At 35.2% G+C, this 16,969-nt stretch overlaps 1 pseudogene; it reads left to right on the top strand.

Moving 5' to 3' along the window:
- The first annotated feature begins 365 nt into the window (after window positions 1–365).
- On the top strand, window positions 366–13,950 carry LOC130230654 (kynurenine--oxoglutarate transaminase 3-like; annotated as a pseudogene).
- Window positions 13,951–16,969: the final 3,019 nt, after the last annotated feature.

The following is a 16,969-nucleotide window of genomic DNA, read 5'->3' as shown; positions in this document are numbered from 1 at the left end:
TATCAATGTTTCAGCATGTACATTTAATAACGTTAAAGAGGTTTATTTGTATAAATTAGATTGTAAACCTTGCCATTTTGTAGGAGTGCAGTAAGTGCACATACATTCTGTGCTTCTGAATGGCTGTATTGAAATTTCTGTCATGTTGGGACTGGTGCAATCACCCCAATTGCTTATCACTGCAAATCTCGTGATGTAGCATGTTGTTAGGTTGTTGCTCACCTAATATTTACGTTTGTAATGTTTGTTATCAGCAGTTAACCACACACTTGACTTGGTTTTAGCATATCCTCTGCCTGTCCATCATCTCTATGCACAATACAGATGAACTTAGCTCCTGGTTACATGACACCTGCCAGACCGTCATGGACACTGTTGCTCCACTTAAGACCATGCAGCCTAAAGCCAAGTATGAACTCTGGTTAAATTGTGAGACCAATGCAGTGAGGCGAGAATGTCGCATGGATGAGGGAAAATGGAAAAAAGACAATATAGAGTCTTTTAAAATTGTAAGACAACATTGGTGTCTATATTAGTCCACTGTGAAAGAAGTTAGGAGTTACTTTGCTAACATTATTATGTCTGTCACAAAACAGCTTTGTGTTGTTCAAGACTAATTAATCTAATCTTAATATCCCCAGGCTTCCTGTTTTGAGGCCTCTTTTCACACCACCCACTTTTGACCCATCAGCCCTTTCCCTGTGCTTTGCTGTCTTCCACTAGTTTAAGCATGTCACTCTCGCTCAGCTGCAGGACGTGGTGGGTCACCTAAAGCCCTCAGAGTCACTTTCTGAAAGAGGTTTTTTCTACTGTGGGCTCATTAATCTGATCCATTAAGCCTCACATCAAAAGTGGTTCCAAAATAATAAACATGAGGTTGTGTAGCCGTTTCTTAAAAACCTGGCTGGACACAAATCTTCTTGTAAACATCAGGCCAATCTCCAAGTTTACTTTTTAGTCTAAAGCATTGGAAAAATTGCACACTTAAATGAGCACAATGTACTCAAGATTTTCTAATCTAGTTTGGCATTCTTTGATGACGTAAATGTGTGGTCCTTGTTCTACTGGATTAACTGCTGCATTTGATACTGTCAACCATGACATACTAATTGCACACCTGGAACATTGGGTTGGCAAAAAAGGTGTGGATTTGTTATGGATCAGGTCCTATCTGAAAGGCCAAACCGTCTTTGCATAATCCATCTTTTTTCACCAGTGGCAGCTTGCCAAAACTAAGCAATTTTTTCATCACACAAGCAACCGTAATCCATGCTTTTGTAACTACCTGGCTGTATTACTCTAATGCACTTCATTTTGGGGTGAGTCAGTCCTCCATTGTACAAAATGTAACTTCTCGTTTTTAACTGGCACATGCAAGTATAAGCACATCACCCAACAACACCTAAATTGTGGAATGAGCTCCCTTTGCACATCAGGCAGGCCTACATTCCTGTTTTTAAATCTCTTTATAAAATACATTTTTTCACTTTGGCCTTTAGAACAACATGATGTTGGGGAACCGACAGTTTAAACACAAAAAAGACCAGTCTGTCAGATGAAGAAAAGCCAAAGTCAGGGATTCAATAAAAGAAAGTTTACTGAGAATAATTTGCAGTTTCATCAGCAGAAGCGAGACAAGACACAAACAAAGAATCCGTAGGTTTCTCTCAAAACCAGTGTTGGGGAGTATCTAGTTACATGTAACAACGTTACATAATTTAATTACAAAATAAAAGTTATTTTTTTAAAACAGTTATTTGTTACAGTTACGGAGAAAAAAAGTGTAATTAAATTACAGTTACTTATGAAAATTTTAAAGATTACAAATGGGGTTACATCTAAATATCTTGAATAATATTAATCTGTTGCTTTGCCTGTTTTTGATAAGCACAATGCCTTCTGTTAAGGCCATTTATTAAAGCTGTGCTATTCTGATGGTTTTGATTGGTTTTCCAGTTTGATTGTTGCGCACCACGTCTACCAGTTACGTTAATCCTCTCTGCCACTGAAAGCATTAGGCTGCTAAGACCAGTCTGAGAGCTGTCACCATGGCAAATGATAAAAAAAAAATAATTTCACCTTCAAATCCGAGAAGGACACAAATATAACAGTTCTGATAACGGCATTCTGTTATCAAACGCCACTTTAACTCAATATAAGTGATTTTGGATTTGTTTTTTATTTTAACAAAATTTGGTCACTTATGTTCATAAATTGTAATGTCATATAAGCTTGGCTAATTAGTAATTTTTTTCAGTTGTTTTAGATCCTTATTTTTGTTTAGATGCCTAGTTTGGATCACCATTATGTGACATTTTATTAACACAGGGACTCACTGAATATTTTTGCCAATGAATTATTATTCCTGGCTAAGCTAAAGACTGAAAAGATAAAGACTTAAATATTTAAAGTAAAGACTTTTACTATTAAATATCCACAACTGCTCCAGGAGAAGTGTTGTGTCAAATGGTAACTTCATTTGCAAAATTACTTTGTTGCTGACTGTCTGTTCTTGTTCACCCCCCTCCCCTCATTTATGGTCTAATCTACATAGTTTTATGGAGTCGGGATGCTTTATGCAATTTCATATTAATTTAATTACTTAATCAAATTACATTGAGATGCTGATATGTACCTGCTTAACTGCATGGCTTTGCAATTATTAAGTCAAAGGGGGGATTTAGGGTTTGGAATTGGGTTTTGGGGGTTTTACTTTACTGTTCACTTTGATTTTTGGCCTTACTCTTTTGTGTTTGTACTGTATTTTAATGTTGTTGTTTTTTTCAAAGTATTTCATTACTTTTTTCTTATGTAGACTGCTCAGTTATATAACAAAATGTCCTACGGCATATTGGCTATGGCTAATGCTAAAGAGAGTTCCAGTACTCATGTCATATCATGGAATGGTGAAGGTATGCATAACAATATTAAAATTAGTCATGTTTCTCTCACCTCCAATAACTTAAGGGTGATGTGTTTGTTTTTCTCCAAGTGATCCACCTTAAGATAATATCCTGAGACTTAAAAGAGCAGGGTGGGCCATCTTTATCATTCCAATTTAATGAACGGTCAAGAGAAGCTGCTATATTATAAGAAAGACTCCAAGTATTTCAGATCACACTCCTACTTCATTTGATATTTATCTTTTCCAGCCAATACTGTGCTCTAAACAGCAGACGTCCTCTCTTTTTTTGTCACAGGAATAAGAGATATTTTCCATGATGCAAAAATAATGGTAACACTTTACAATAGCAGTACATGAATAATGATGTATTAATATGTAAACTAAACATTATTATGAATTAATGATGAATTAAGGTGGTTGTTAATCATGAACTAACGTTAACTACAACATGATTCACAAGAGTTCATGTGTGAATAACGGCTACCTTAATTACTTGTTAGTACATGTTGTTATTAATGAATCAATTAACATTGAAGTTTAAGCTAAATGTAAACAACATGAACTCATGAGCTGTTAATGTATAATTCTGTTATGAATTTACTTGAAGGGGCACATCACCGATAACTCATCCTTAACTGCTCATGAACTCCTGTGTTTAAACTGTTCCTGTTGATGTGGACAGAACACATTTCTATTGTTATTCAGTGTAAATGCACGCGTTGGACGTGCATAAGGAGTATATGAGTAGTTAAGGATGAGTTAATGGTGATGTGCCCCTCCAAGTAAAGTCATGACATAATTATATATTAACAGCTCATGAGTTCATGATGGTTAAATTAGGCAAAAACTAATGTGGTAATTAATACATTAATTAACAACAATCATATACTAACAAGTAATTAAGATAGCTGTTATTCACACATGAACATGTGACTCATGGTGTTGTTAAATTTGGTTTATGATTAGCACATACATTAAATCATCATTAGTCCATAATAAAGTAATGTTTAGTTTGCATATTAACACATTATTATTCAAGAACTATTATTGTAAAGTGTTACCAAAATAATTAACAGCATTTTCTCAGAGTTTAATTTATAATATCTTTAATAAAATCTTTTATATTTTATAAAACTTATTTATAATATCTTTACACTTCGGAAGTTCAAACCATGCCCCATAATAAAGATTACCTTCACCAAGATTGATAGCCCTATAGTTAGGACCCTTGGTGAACTAATATCAATCTCTGAGGTGGTCGAAACAATCGAACTTATCCAAAGTGGTAAATCACTAGCCTCTGATGGGTTCACCACAGAGTTCTACAAAGAGTTTTCCACATCTTTATCACATGCGTTAAAGAATATGTTTAATGAAGATTTTTCAAGGCCCACTTTATCATTAGCATCAATATTTTTTCATTAGAAAGAAAGACAAAGACCCCCTTTTGTTTAGCAGCTATTGACTCATTTCACTTTTGAAAGAGATTTTACTTTAGCAAAGATTTTGTACATGCATTTACACAAGTATTACCACTAATAATTTCAGCTGATCAAACTGGTTTTATGATTGAAAGACATTCTTTTTATAATACAAGGAAACTTATTAATGTTCTCAATATACAACATTCAGATGTGCCAGACGTGGTTCTAGCTCTTGATGTGGAAAAGGTATTCAATAGAGTGGAATGGAGAGAATCTCGATTTTAAAGATATCAGAAGAAGAATTTTCCAACTCTCCTCCTGAATCTCCATTAGATGACATCTTAAATCTTGAACTGAACCCAAAACATTGTTTCTCTATAATTTATAATCTTATTCAAAATATTACTATAAACTCTGCAAATCAGGCCAAATGTGTTTGGGAAGAGAATTTAGGCTTTGAGTTGTCTGATGAACACTGGAAGTGTGTGCTTGAGCTCACTCACACTTATCGATATGCGCAAGACATGGGCTTATACAATGTAAGATTCTACATACTATACTAATGCTAGACTTGCTAAAATATTCCCCTTTGTCAGTGATGCATGCAACAGGCATGACCAGTCACCAGCAAATCTCATTCATAATTTATGGGAATGCCATAAATTAACTGACTTCTTGACTAAAACAAAGTCCCTTTAAGGCAAGTCATTTCACTTAGTAGTAATCTTTGAAACACCTCCTGGGCAGTTCGCTTGGGCATTCTGTTTGAATAGGGAAACATAAAATTCTCCAAAATTGCTTGCCATGCTTACAATTAAATTCATATTAGGAATCACCAATAAAGTAAAACAACAACTGTTCTTGAGTTTTATTTCTAAACGTTTGAATCACAGTACATTTGCAGAAACTCACGCCTGGTCCAAGCCCCTCCCGTGGGGAATTGTCAGTTTATAGTGATGGATAATTGGCTCCTGTACTAAAATGTGGGGCTTCATTTGTCATATTAACTGTTACACTTTTCCCATTCTATAGTCTTTGACTGAAATAGTTTAAACTTTAGAAGCTGCCTTCACTATAGACCGGATTTGTTCATTGCTTTAGTCTTTTTTGTTTAGAAAAAAGATTAGATGCTAACATTACTGTGTCTAACTGTCACAAATCTCATGTTGTTCAAGTCAATTGAATCTATTCTTAATATCCTTCTTAATTGTGTTTTTGTATGTGTGTGTATGCTTATGTTTGTGCGCATGGGTGTGGATGTTTGTGTTTGGATGTATAAGTATGTATGTAACTGTACTGATGTGTGTGTGTTAGTGTGGGATGCATGTGTACTGTATGTGTTGTTAGGGGTAATGCATTACAAAAGTAATGTGATGATTACAGTAGTATATTACTTTCACTGAAGGCAAGGTACAACAATGCATTTAAAAAAAATGTACTAAAGAATGTTGGTTTTAATAAAATACCAGTGCAAGGCATTCAGGCTGCACACACCAGGAAAAAAAAATTGTCTGTTAACTGTGAAGTTTGATGTATCGCCAGATTTTGGAAAGCTTATCAGCAAAATCCCTGTTAAACCTAGCAATAACAAGTTAAGCTAACATTATATGGTTCATAGTATTATAGATTGGCTGTACTCTTATAGTAGCCTAATTGCCACTATATCTTATATATATATATATATATATAATATATATATATAATATATATATATATTATATATATATATATATATATATATAGATATATATATACTATATATATATATATATTACAATTATTATTAGCATGTAGAAAGTTTAAACTGCTAAGTATAAAAGCTAAGTAAAACATTTTGTCATTTACTCGCCCTTTACTTGCAACAAACTTCTTTTAACTTTTTTAATGCTGCACACAAAAGAAGATATTTTGAAGACAATTGTTAAATCATTTTCAGCTTTCTTCAAAATAACATATTTATATTCTACAAAAAGAAACCCACTCAAGGTATGAAACCACTCAAGGGAGAGTAAACAGTAAATCAAATTTCATTTTTTTGGGTAAAACTGTCCCTTTAACATAGTGTGCTTTCTGTGTCATAAACAATGTGTTTAGTTTAATAAACATAGAGAAAATTTTTAAGAGGGTTAAGAGGTTGGACAAGTGCTGTTACTGGTAGAATATCGCACGGCCAATCAGATTCAAGAACCAGACAGAACTGTTGTGTGTGTGTGAGTGTATATATATATATATATATATATATATATATATATATATATATATATATATATATATATATATATATATATATATAGCTGTGGAACATTTTTTTCATCCATATGTGAAATTTACTGTAATAAATGTTATTTCAAAAATGAAGACAATTTACTTGCAAATGGCTTGCATGTTTTCATTATTTAAGACAATGTAAACACAAGTTTTTTATATCTCTTGCAGTTACAGGCTTTAGACATAAAATATGTGAAAAAGGCGAATGATACAATGTAGATATCAGTTTAAAATGAATAACAATAAGCTGTTTGTCCCTTTAGGCTTAGAATAAGGAATGCTGCCCCAAAGATTAGCAAGTTTCTCTTGACAAATGTCTTCTTTCAAGTAATGAAAAAAAAGCTGAAAAATGATGTGTCCGTGATGGATGTTCTCATCCTCCGCAACCATTTTGAAGTACTGTATTATTATTATTATTACTGTATTCGTTTTGAATTAGGGAGCACATGGGCCAGTTCTTTCAAGATGGCTGCCAGAAAAGAAGATCTTTTACATTTCTCCAGTTTAATATAAATATTTTTCCTGTCCAAATGGTTACATGACTTTTTCATTATCATTACCAAAACAGGTAGTTTTCTACACTTACATTATCGTTAGATTTACAATTTTTTTTTTATGAAAATGAACTTTTTTAAATACTTAATTGTTTGCACTGACTAAAATCAGCTTCCCTATTATTAGCAAAACATATTGGCACTTCATTCTCAGCAACTCTTTACTGATATACCGCAACCATTTAAGGACAGAGAACATCTGTTTCGGGAATGAAAATGAAAAGTAAATTGCATACTAGATTCAAATAATTCTTTTGAATTTAATGTTAATTTTAAAATGTATATTCGTTAAAGTTTGCTTTTGATTTGTTTCATTTTAGACAGTCAAGTGAAAGTGCAAGTGAAGAAGAACATTTTTAGCAAAGGCTAAGTTGGGAAAAATTGTACAGCAATCCAGAACTACTTGAGGAGTACAGAAGAAGGAAAGAGAGGGGTTAGCTTTGGAGATGGCATAGCAGGTGCCCACAGTGTCATGAACTTACTTTTTCTAAATTAATCCAGCTCAAGTAGACTGAGCTGGTAAGATTTTTCAACCTCAAAGTACTAGTAACTTACTAAAAGTGAGTGTTAATAGCAGGTTGATAAAAACTGATTAAGGTCAATTTACTATTTTTAATTAAATACCATGTTTGCTTTTACAGTGTAGATGGCACAAAATCAGTTGTACAGTAGCATTTATCAAAACAAAATATTACTCTCTTTTTTTATTATACATCTGTTCAAATATAATGAAACAAAATACAAATTGAGCAGTGAACTCACAATTCCCTTTTGCACCAATTTCTCCCTCACAAGACCAGAAGAATATGTGTTTTCATGTTCTCCTGAATCTCAATAAAACAAAATCAACGAATAAAGTTCTGTAAAACAATTAAGACCTAACTTATCTAATAATCTTTCTTGTTTTGATATCTCTTCTCAAGTTCAAAATTGGCGGAGTTCAATTGCTGAAACATCTGATTGGCTGATTCACATCTGCAGTGAAATTAGATAATTTCATTGGTTAAATTTTACCGCAGTGTTTAATTATATATATTTTGCATTTCTATATAAAACGTATGCTTTTGTCTAATATGGAGGTTGTATTCCTAAAATTCCCAATGTTCATCTAACGTTAATTTAGACCTTACAAGTGGTTATACAGCGCCACCTGCCGTGTAAAAGTCCTTGTTGACGAAATATGCATTCGATTTCATTAAGTTTTCCGAGAAAACTTTTTAAATACTGTACATTCAGCGACATATGCGAAAAGTAATACATTGTCTAAGATGTGCTGGTAGGAGGCCTCTGTGAATGATTAATTAAACCCTACAAATATAAACTACTGCCCGAGACGTTGCTTTCTTGCAGGAGCTTCAAGCGAGAGAAAAGTGAGTCAAATTGTTACTGCGAGCAGAATAATTTGCTTTGTTTTGATTAACTTATACAATGTCTGTTGCTTTATAGTGGCCTTTAAAGTCAATAATATTTTAATAACACTCCACATATATGTATATATATTTATTTATACGATCGTTAAATAATTGTATGTGACGTATTATTAATATATTCACTTATGGTAAATAAAACCATAATAAGTTTTTACAAATAGCTGACAATAATTTAAACATAAAAACGTGGAAATAAGCAGAAATGCTGAACTTAGTAAAATATTCAACGCTGGAGAAGGGTAAAGAAAAAGTCACTTATAAAGTCATTTATATATATAACGTTATATATATTTTTAAATAGGCTGTCTTGGAAGCTGATTCGCGAAAATGATTTATCACTATCTAAGAAAATAGATAGTTCATAAACATTTAAACAGCATTGCTATCATTCCCGGAAGTCCAAGGTGACTTACAGCTAAATAAAGGAGGAGGAGATTGGTCCGTTGGAGAGGCGTGGGATGCTTGCGTCACGCAGAATCTGCTCTCGTCAAACGCAAAATACATTTACTGTACTGGAACCAATGAACTGAAAGATGTGTTATGTCTGAGACCGCAATGTTTTGAAGTGAGCAATGACCTTTTTAAATACGATTTTACTTATTTCGCCAGATAGCTATGCATCCCATTCATCTGCTTCGTATTTGTCAGTCTGTTCCACGCTTATTACAGACTAATAGATGTAGAAGTTTCTCCTCCTGCCAAGTGAGTGCAAGTTTGCTGGAATTATCAATTCTCTTTGGACATTTATTCATTTTGTTCCTTTACCCTTTTAGCCACAACATGGCATCGTAAAACACAAAAACGCGAGGAGGATAGAAGGCCTGGACAAGAATGTATGGTAAGAATTTAGGATATTTGCTGACACTTTCTCACAGATATGTTAAATGTTATATTTCACTTAATAGTTCCACCATAAACCATATTTATATTTCACATAAACCATATTTTTTTGCACATTTCTAGAAGTGTATGTAATTTGTATTGTTGACTTTAATTTCCACTTATTTTAATGTCATTCTGTCCTCTTAAGCTGATATGTATGCATGCACTCCGAGCTCCTGTAAACCCCCAAAAACATCATTGTCAGCGAATAAAGCTCATTCGGATTATGATGTTGTTGTTTTTTTTGTGTTGTTCAGGGTGGCTTTCACATCAGTGGCTGCAGACCCTTCTATTGTTCAATCTTGGACAGGGTTACCCAGGACATTCCTCCTCCTTCATATGTGAAAGAGGGTCTTGCTCAAGCTGCAATGGTAGACCGGCCTGAACCAGTACACACGTGGCTTTGTATGTCATGTTCTACACTTCCTAACCATCCTGTAAATACACTACATAAGGCAAACACATAGAAGCAAACATTTACTCTGTAAACTGCATTACTAGTATTTAATTTCACACTATTGGTACCTGTTTTAGATAAAAGTCCTTTTTTTTCGACATAAAAATAGAATAAGTACTACTGTCTCTTCACGTGGAGATATTTTCAACCTCATAAGAATTAGTGAGAATGTATTTGGAAAATCATTACATAAACATGCATACCTTTCAACCATTCAGTAAGAGCTTCACATACATTGATATGCTGAAAAAAAATGATTGGCATACCTGTTTGTGCAGATAGCTTATTTTTTGCTAGGAATATATGTTTAATATCATGCTTATTATTATTATTATTATTATTATTTATTTAAATTTTTTTTGACAATATCATAAAGACTATTTTAATTGATTACTTGCAATCAGTAGATAAAAAATGCACATATAATATTCCTGATACCCACAACAAGAGATACTGCCTTTTTTGGAGATTATCAAATTACTTTTATTGTCACATCGGCAGCAGCATATGTACTATGATGAGTGTAAAGCTTAGATGCAAAATTCAGACAGTGCAAAATACAACACACACTCCACAAAAACAAAACAGTATAGTATTAGCAATGTTGACAGTAATACATAAAAGACAAAAATATTGTGAAGGACATTAAATACATTAAGAATAAGAAAAACACACGTTACACACTTGGCACAGATAGACAAGTACACAGTCAAAAAGGTGGTACACATAGTTTGACTGTTGGTGCTAACAATAAACCAAGGTCTTATTTTTCATGTAACTAATTTGATTAAATAACATCAGAAACATGCAAACTGTGAAACACTGTCTAAACTCTTTTTTCCTTTTCTCATATATATTTGCATGTAAACTATCTGTTAAGTTCAAGATATGTTTGGTGTAAAAGTCCACTTTTAACTTCTTAAGTATAATGGAATTACTAGTCACTATTTCACTAAATACATATGAGAAATAGTATGTAATAAATAAGAAATAGTACGAAATGAATAAGTATTAAAGGTGCTAGTTATCTAAAGAATACCCTCTAGTACCAAAATAATAAGGCTTAAACTAAAACTTTATGGAAAAGATGCTATCTTTTTAAAAAAAAAATACTAGTAGCATGGAAAGCGGAATAATATCTTAAGTATTAAAATGGCTTGCCATATGCATTGATGTTTAATTAAAAGCATAAATGGGTACCTTTCTGTTTTTAGGGCCACCCGACACTGGTTTAAAGCTCTGTCAAAAGTGTATGGAAAAGTCTATGATCGTCTCGCTTGACCCTTTTAAAGAAATTCTGGTCACAGTAGGGTGGATATGGATCTTTTGTTCAGCACTATGCAGGCTCTGGTTGAGGAGGGAGATGAGGTAAAAACATGTTTAACACTTAACTAAATAATTAATGTAATGTTTTAGCACATAATTGCAATATGTTATGATTTATGCCTCCTCTGTTCCCTTGTTTTCTCCCTTTCAGGTTATCTTATAGAACCTTTTTTTTGACTGCTATGTACCTATGGTGAAAATGGCAGGGGCCAAACCTGTTTTAATACCATTGCGATTGGTAGGTAAGCCTTTTCTATTATAGAAATAACAGTGTTTAGTATATTTACATGAATCATAACATTTGATTACACTATTCTGCAGAAGTCGACCGCTACGACTGGTATAAGTAGTGCTGACTGGGTTCTGGACCAGGAAGAACTTGCTAGTAAATTCAACTCAAAACCAAGGCTATCATCATCAACACTCCTAATAACCCTATTGGAAAAAGTAAGGTTACATGTATTGCAATACCTAAAATGTCCTAAAAATGCCAAGGTTGTGGGTAATTTGTGATACTACGTGTAGCTTATTTCAGTGTATCTCCCATGATAAAAGCATCTGCCAAATGCGTAAATGTAAAATAGCAAATTGTTAATCAAACCCTCTGTTCAATTTTTAGATATTCAGTAGGAGCGAGTTGCAAGCTATTGCAGATCTCTGCATCAAACATGACACTCTGTGCTTCAGTGATGAGGTTTATGAATGGCTGATATATAAAGGTCATGAGCATGTAAAGATAGGTATGTGATTTTTCTCCAGTGGTGCATCCTATTGTTTTTGTGTTAATGGATTTCATCTCACTTAAAAATGTTTCTGAACAGCAACCCTTCCTGGAATGTGGGACAGAACCATCACTGTTGGCAGTGCAGGGAAAACATTCAGCGTGACTGGATGGAAGGTATTTAAACATCTTCCTTAATTAACTTTATGTCCACATGGAAAAAGAAAAAATTAACATCAAAATTAAAAGGTACAAAAAGTGTACATTCAATTACTATTAATAATTATTTAGAACCTATACTTATTATTATATTAATAACGGTATTAGCTAGTTCTTAATTATTTTAAAATATTCAACAATAATTAATAATTTTCTTTGCAATATTATGTTTTATTAAATAGTATTAACACAGACACATACACATGTTAATATATAGTAAATAGTACAATACATGCATAGTAGGATATGTGCATCTTCAACTTAATCATTTAGTTTCTCATACTCATTTTTTATTTAATTTTGTTATTAACATTGCCATGTGGCAGTCACGCTTATTTTTACTAGAATAAATACACTTTAATATTTGCATATATGTGCTTTTTTCATGGTCTTTTAAATTTCTTGATTCTGATTGGCTGAAAGGTCCCAGTTACAAGACAGTATGATAGAAAATAAATGGCAGTATTTTCAAGTCATTATTCAAATAGCAACAAAACAGCAACAACCTAATAAATAATTAATGAATACATTGATAGATAAATTATAATAATAAATACAAATATAATAATAAAAATTAAGCAAATATTTAGCAAAACACTTCAAAGTTAATGATACTTTCCATATTCTCTCTCCATCTTATTTTTGCTAATTCACTTATTTGTTTGCAGTTGGGCTGGTCCATCGGGCCTGAACACCTGATCAAACACCTACAGACTGTCATGCAGAACAGTCTATATACATGTCCAACACCATTACAGGCAAGTTCTGTATGTGATATTTTATGGTTGTGGTTGTATACAGTCCACTTTTATATACAAGGTGTTTCTGCACAACAGGAGGCTGTTGGCCAGGGTCTTCTTCGGGACTATGAGTTGATGGGTCAGCCAGACTGCTACTTCTCCTCTCTGGCTTTAGAACTGGAAAGTAAAAGAGACCGCATGGCTGCCATGTTGGCTCAGACCGGCATGACTCCAGTGGTTCCTGAAGGAGGATACTTCATGATAGTAGATGTCACAGCGCTCAGTAAGTTCCCTAAAGTGATGTTAGGGAAATAACATTTACTGAGTTAAAAGTGACATTGGCTGAAGGGAGATTGATCTGATTAGTGTTGTTCTGTCTTGTCTACTGAACGTAGACCAGGATCTGACACATATGGGAGACGATGAACCATATGACTACAAGTTCGTCAAGTGGATGATAAAAGAGAAGGTAGGCTCTTTTCTGATTTTAAGAATAATTAACAAAACACACCATAGTAAAATGTATTATTATTTTTATTCATTTATTTATTTAGAAATTGGCTGCAATTCCTGTAACAGCTTTGTGGGAGAAGATTCTGTAAAGCAGTTTGAGAAATACATTCGCTTGTGTTTTATCAAGGTAAAGAATGGGTTAACTTGAGGTTTTACGAGAAATACACAAGAGTATTGAATCTAAAAACTATATTTAGCCATTTCATATTTTTAGTTTAAAATTGTCTGGATGTTGCAGAGATAATTTTATTTATTTATTTTTTCATTACAGCAAGAAAGCACTTTGGATGCAGCAGAGGCCATTCTGAAGAACTGGAACAAAGGCTGATAATGCTGTAATACAGTATGCTACAGACTGGTCAGATTTGCCACATTTTTATTAAGTTATGTTGTTGACCTAAACTGTGGCTCAAGTTTGCAATTACAGTTTGGTAAAAGAGACATTTTAATGTCTGGAGGGATTATAATCTGTGCTCATTTTGAAATAAATAAAATAATAAGTAAAATCCTCTCTATGATTAATTGATTAATGCTTTTATTCAGCAAGGGCAAGATGAATTGATCAAATGTGGCAGTACAGAATCTTACAGGGCTTAGAAGGTTTGACAATGAAACTGAAATGCCTGGTTTTAGACCACAGTTATTCATTAGTATGGTGTGGGACCTGCTTTTGCGGCCAATGAGTCCTACAATTGAGGTCCTGAATAGGTGGCCAGAATGATTTTTAAACTATTTTTCTTACATTTTACATTTACATTTACATTTAGTCATTTAGCAGACGCTTTTATCCAAAGCGACTTACAAATGAGGACAAGGAAGCAATTTACACAACTAAAGAGCAGCAGTGGACAAGTGCTATAGACCAAGTTTCAGGTGTTTGTAAAGTCTAAGCAGCAAAGCGTTAGTATTTTTTTTTTTTTGTGAGAGAGAGAGAGAGAGAGAGAGAGAATAGTGCAGAATAGTGGCCAGGTCACTTTTTGATGCAGGTGGAGGGGTTTAATAATATTTAGGTCTGGTGACTGTGCAGGCAATGGGAGATGTTCAGCTTCACTTTCAGAATAAGTTTTATTGCCAAATGTGCTTCACACACACAAGGAATTTGTTTTGGCTACAGACGCTTCCAGTGTATATAAAGTGACAAGTGACCAACACAAAATAAATAAATATGAAAAATAAAAAAGATGATAAACATTGAACAGAGATGCAGTTAGTCAAAAAATCTGGATGTTGAATTGTGTGTACAGATTTGTTATAAATATACAGGTTATGAGGTGATGTGTACAAATACGAATGGAGAAGGTATTGCATTGTATATTGATATAAGGTGCTGTGTACAAGTACGTATGAGAAAGTATTGCACATATTTATTGCACAGTAGGGGAATATTTAACTGTTCATAAGGTAGATAGCCTGAGAAAAAGAAACTTTTCTTGTGTCTGTGGCTGTTTTTTGTGCTTGGTTGCTCTGAAGCGCCGACCAGATGGTAACAGTTCAAACAGGTAGTGTGCTGGGTGTGAGGCATCCAGGGTGATTTTGCAAGCCCTTTTTACTCACTCATGGAAGAGTACAGTTTTGAAGTGTAGGAAGGGTAGTATGCCAGTGATTCGTCAGCAGTCCGGCACTATTCGCTGTAGTCTACGGAGGTCGGTTTTGGCAGCTTGAGCCGAACCAGACGGTGATTGAAGTGCAGAGGATGGATTGGATGACAGCTGAGTAGAACTGTACGAGCAGCTCCTGTGGCAGGTTGAACTTCCTCAGCTGACGAAGAAGTACAGTCTCTGTGGGCTTTCTCCACAATAGAGGCTATGTGAAGTCCCCACTTCAGATCCTGAGAGACTGGTGGTGCCAGGAACCTGAATGACTCCTACTGCAGCACATGCTGTTCATGATGGTGAGTGGAGGGATTGCAGGGGGTTTCTCCAAACTCCACTATCAATCTCCACTGTTTGAGCGTGTTCAGCTCAGGTTGTTGTATCTGCACCATAACGCCAGCCGCTCCACCCTCCTGTCTGTAGGCAGGACCGTCACCGTTCCGTATAGGGCCGATAACAGTAGTGTCATCTGCAAATTTAATGAGTTTGATGGAGGGGTCTTTTGCCGTGCAGTCGATGGTGTACAGGGAGAAGAGCAGTGGAGAAAGAACACATCCCTGGGGGCACCAGTGCTGAGGGTGCGGCTGTCAGATGTGATTTTGCCCATTCTGAATAGCTTGCTGTCTATCTGTCAGAAAGCTGGTGATCCATTGACAGACAGAGCCTAGGAACAGAGAGCTGGGTCAGTTTGTACGCGAGAGCAGTGATGGGACTATGGTGTTAAAGGCAGAACCTGAAGTCCACAAACAGAATCCTTGCGTATTCCCTTGGTTTAGCCAGATGTTGTAGGGTATAATACAGTCCCATGTTGACTGCATCATCCACAGACCGGTTTGCTCTATAGGCGAACAGCAGGGGGTCCACCAGGGGTTCAGTGATGTCCTTCAGATATGCTAGCACCAGTCTTTCGAATGACTTCATGGCCATGGATGTTAAGGCAACAGGTCTGTAGTCATTGAGTCCTGTGATCTTTGGGTTCTTCGGGATTGGGATGATAGTGGAGCGCTTAAAGCAGGATGGAACTTTGCGCTGTTCCAGTGATCTGTTGAAGATCTGTGAGAAAATAGGAGCCAGCTGGTCAGCACAGGTTCTCAGACAGGCTGGTGAAACACCGTCTGGGCCTGGCTCTTTCCTTTTCTTCTGTTTACTGAAGATCTGATGCACATTATCCTCCCTGATGAGAAGTGCAGGGGGGTAGAGGAAGATGGCTGGAGGTGTTGATGGCTGTGTAGGGAGATGGTCCTGGCTGTGTTGATATGGTGTGATGGCTGTGTAGGGAGATGGTCTGGGCTGAGTTGATGTGGTGTACACTTCTACTGTATATTCATCAAACCACCAGTCTTGCTTTGTGTATTGGTGAATTATCACCAGATATACGGCACTGCCTTCAAGATGTTTGTAACATTGGGTGTACAAGGTCCTCCAGATTGGTTCGGTAGTCCTTGGCAGTGGTATTGCAGCCCAAACCATCATTGATCCAACACCATGCTTCACACTGGGCATGCAACAATCTGGGTGGTATGCCTCTTTGGGGCTTCTCCACACTGTAACTCTCCTGGATGTGAGAAAGACAATGAAGGTGGACTCATCAGAGAACAATACATGTTTCACATTCTCCACAGCCCAAGATTTTGGCTGCTGCATCATTGAAACCGATGTGTGGCATTGGCACGAGTGACCGAAGGTTGACCCTGTGGAGCTCCCTAAAGAATTGGTTTTGGTGAAAACAGGAGAGTTGAGGTGCACATTTATTTCTGCAGTGAGGTGAGCAGCTGTAGTTTTATGTTTTTTTGGATACAATCTAGGTTAGTACCCAGACATTCCGACAGCTTCCTCTAGCATCCACAGTTACTCCTGTTGGATGTGGTTTGTCCTTTTTTGGTGGAATGCTGACATTACCAACAATACCGTGGCTCTTGATACATAATATTATGTGCA

This window comes from Danio aesculapii, chromosome 6 (genome assembly GCF_903798145.1).
Source record: "Danio aesculapii chromosome 6, fDanAes4.1, whole genome shotgun sequence".
In the NCBI taxonomy this organism is placed as follows: Eukaryota; Metazoa; Chordata; class Actinopteri; order Cypriniformes; family Danionidae; genus Danio; species Danio aesculapii.
This window is presented reverse-complemented; position numbering and strand designations above follow the sequence as displayed.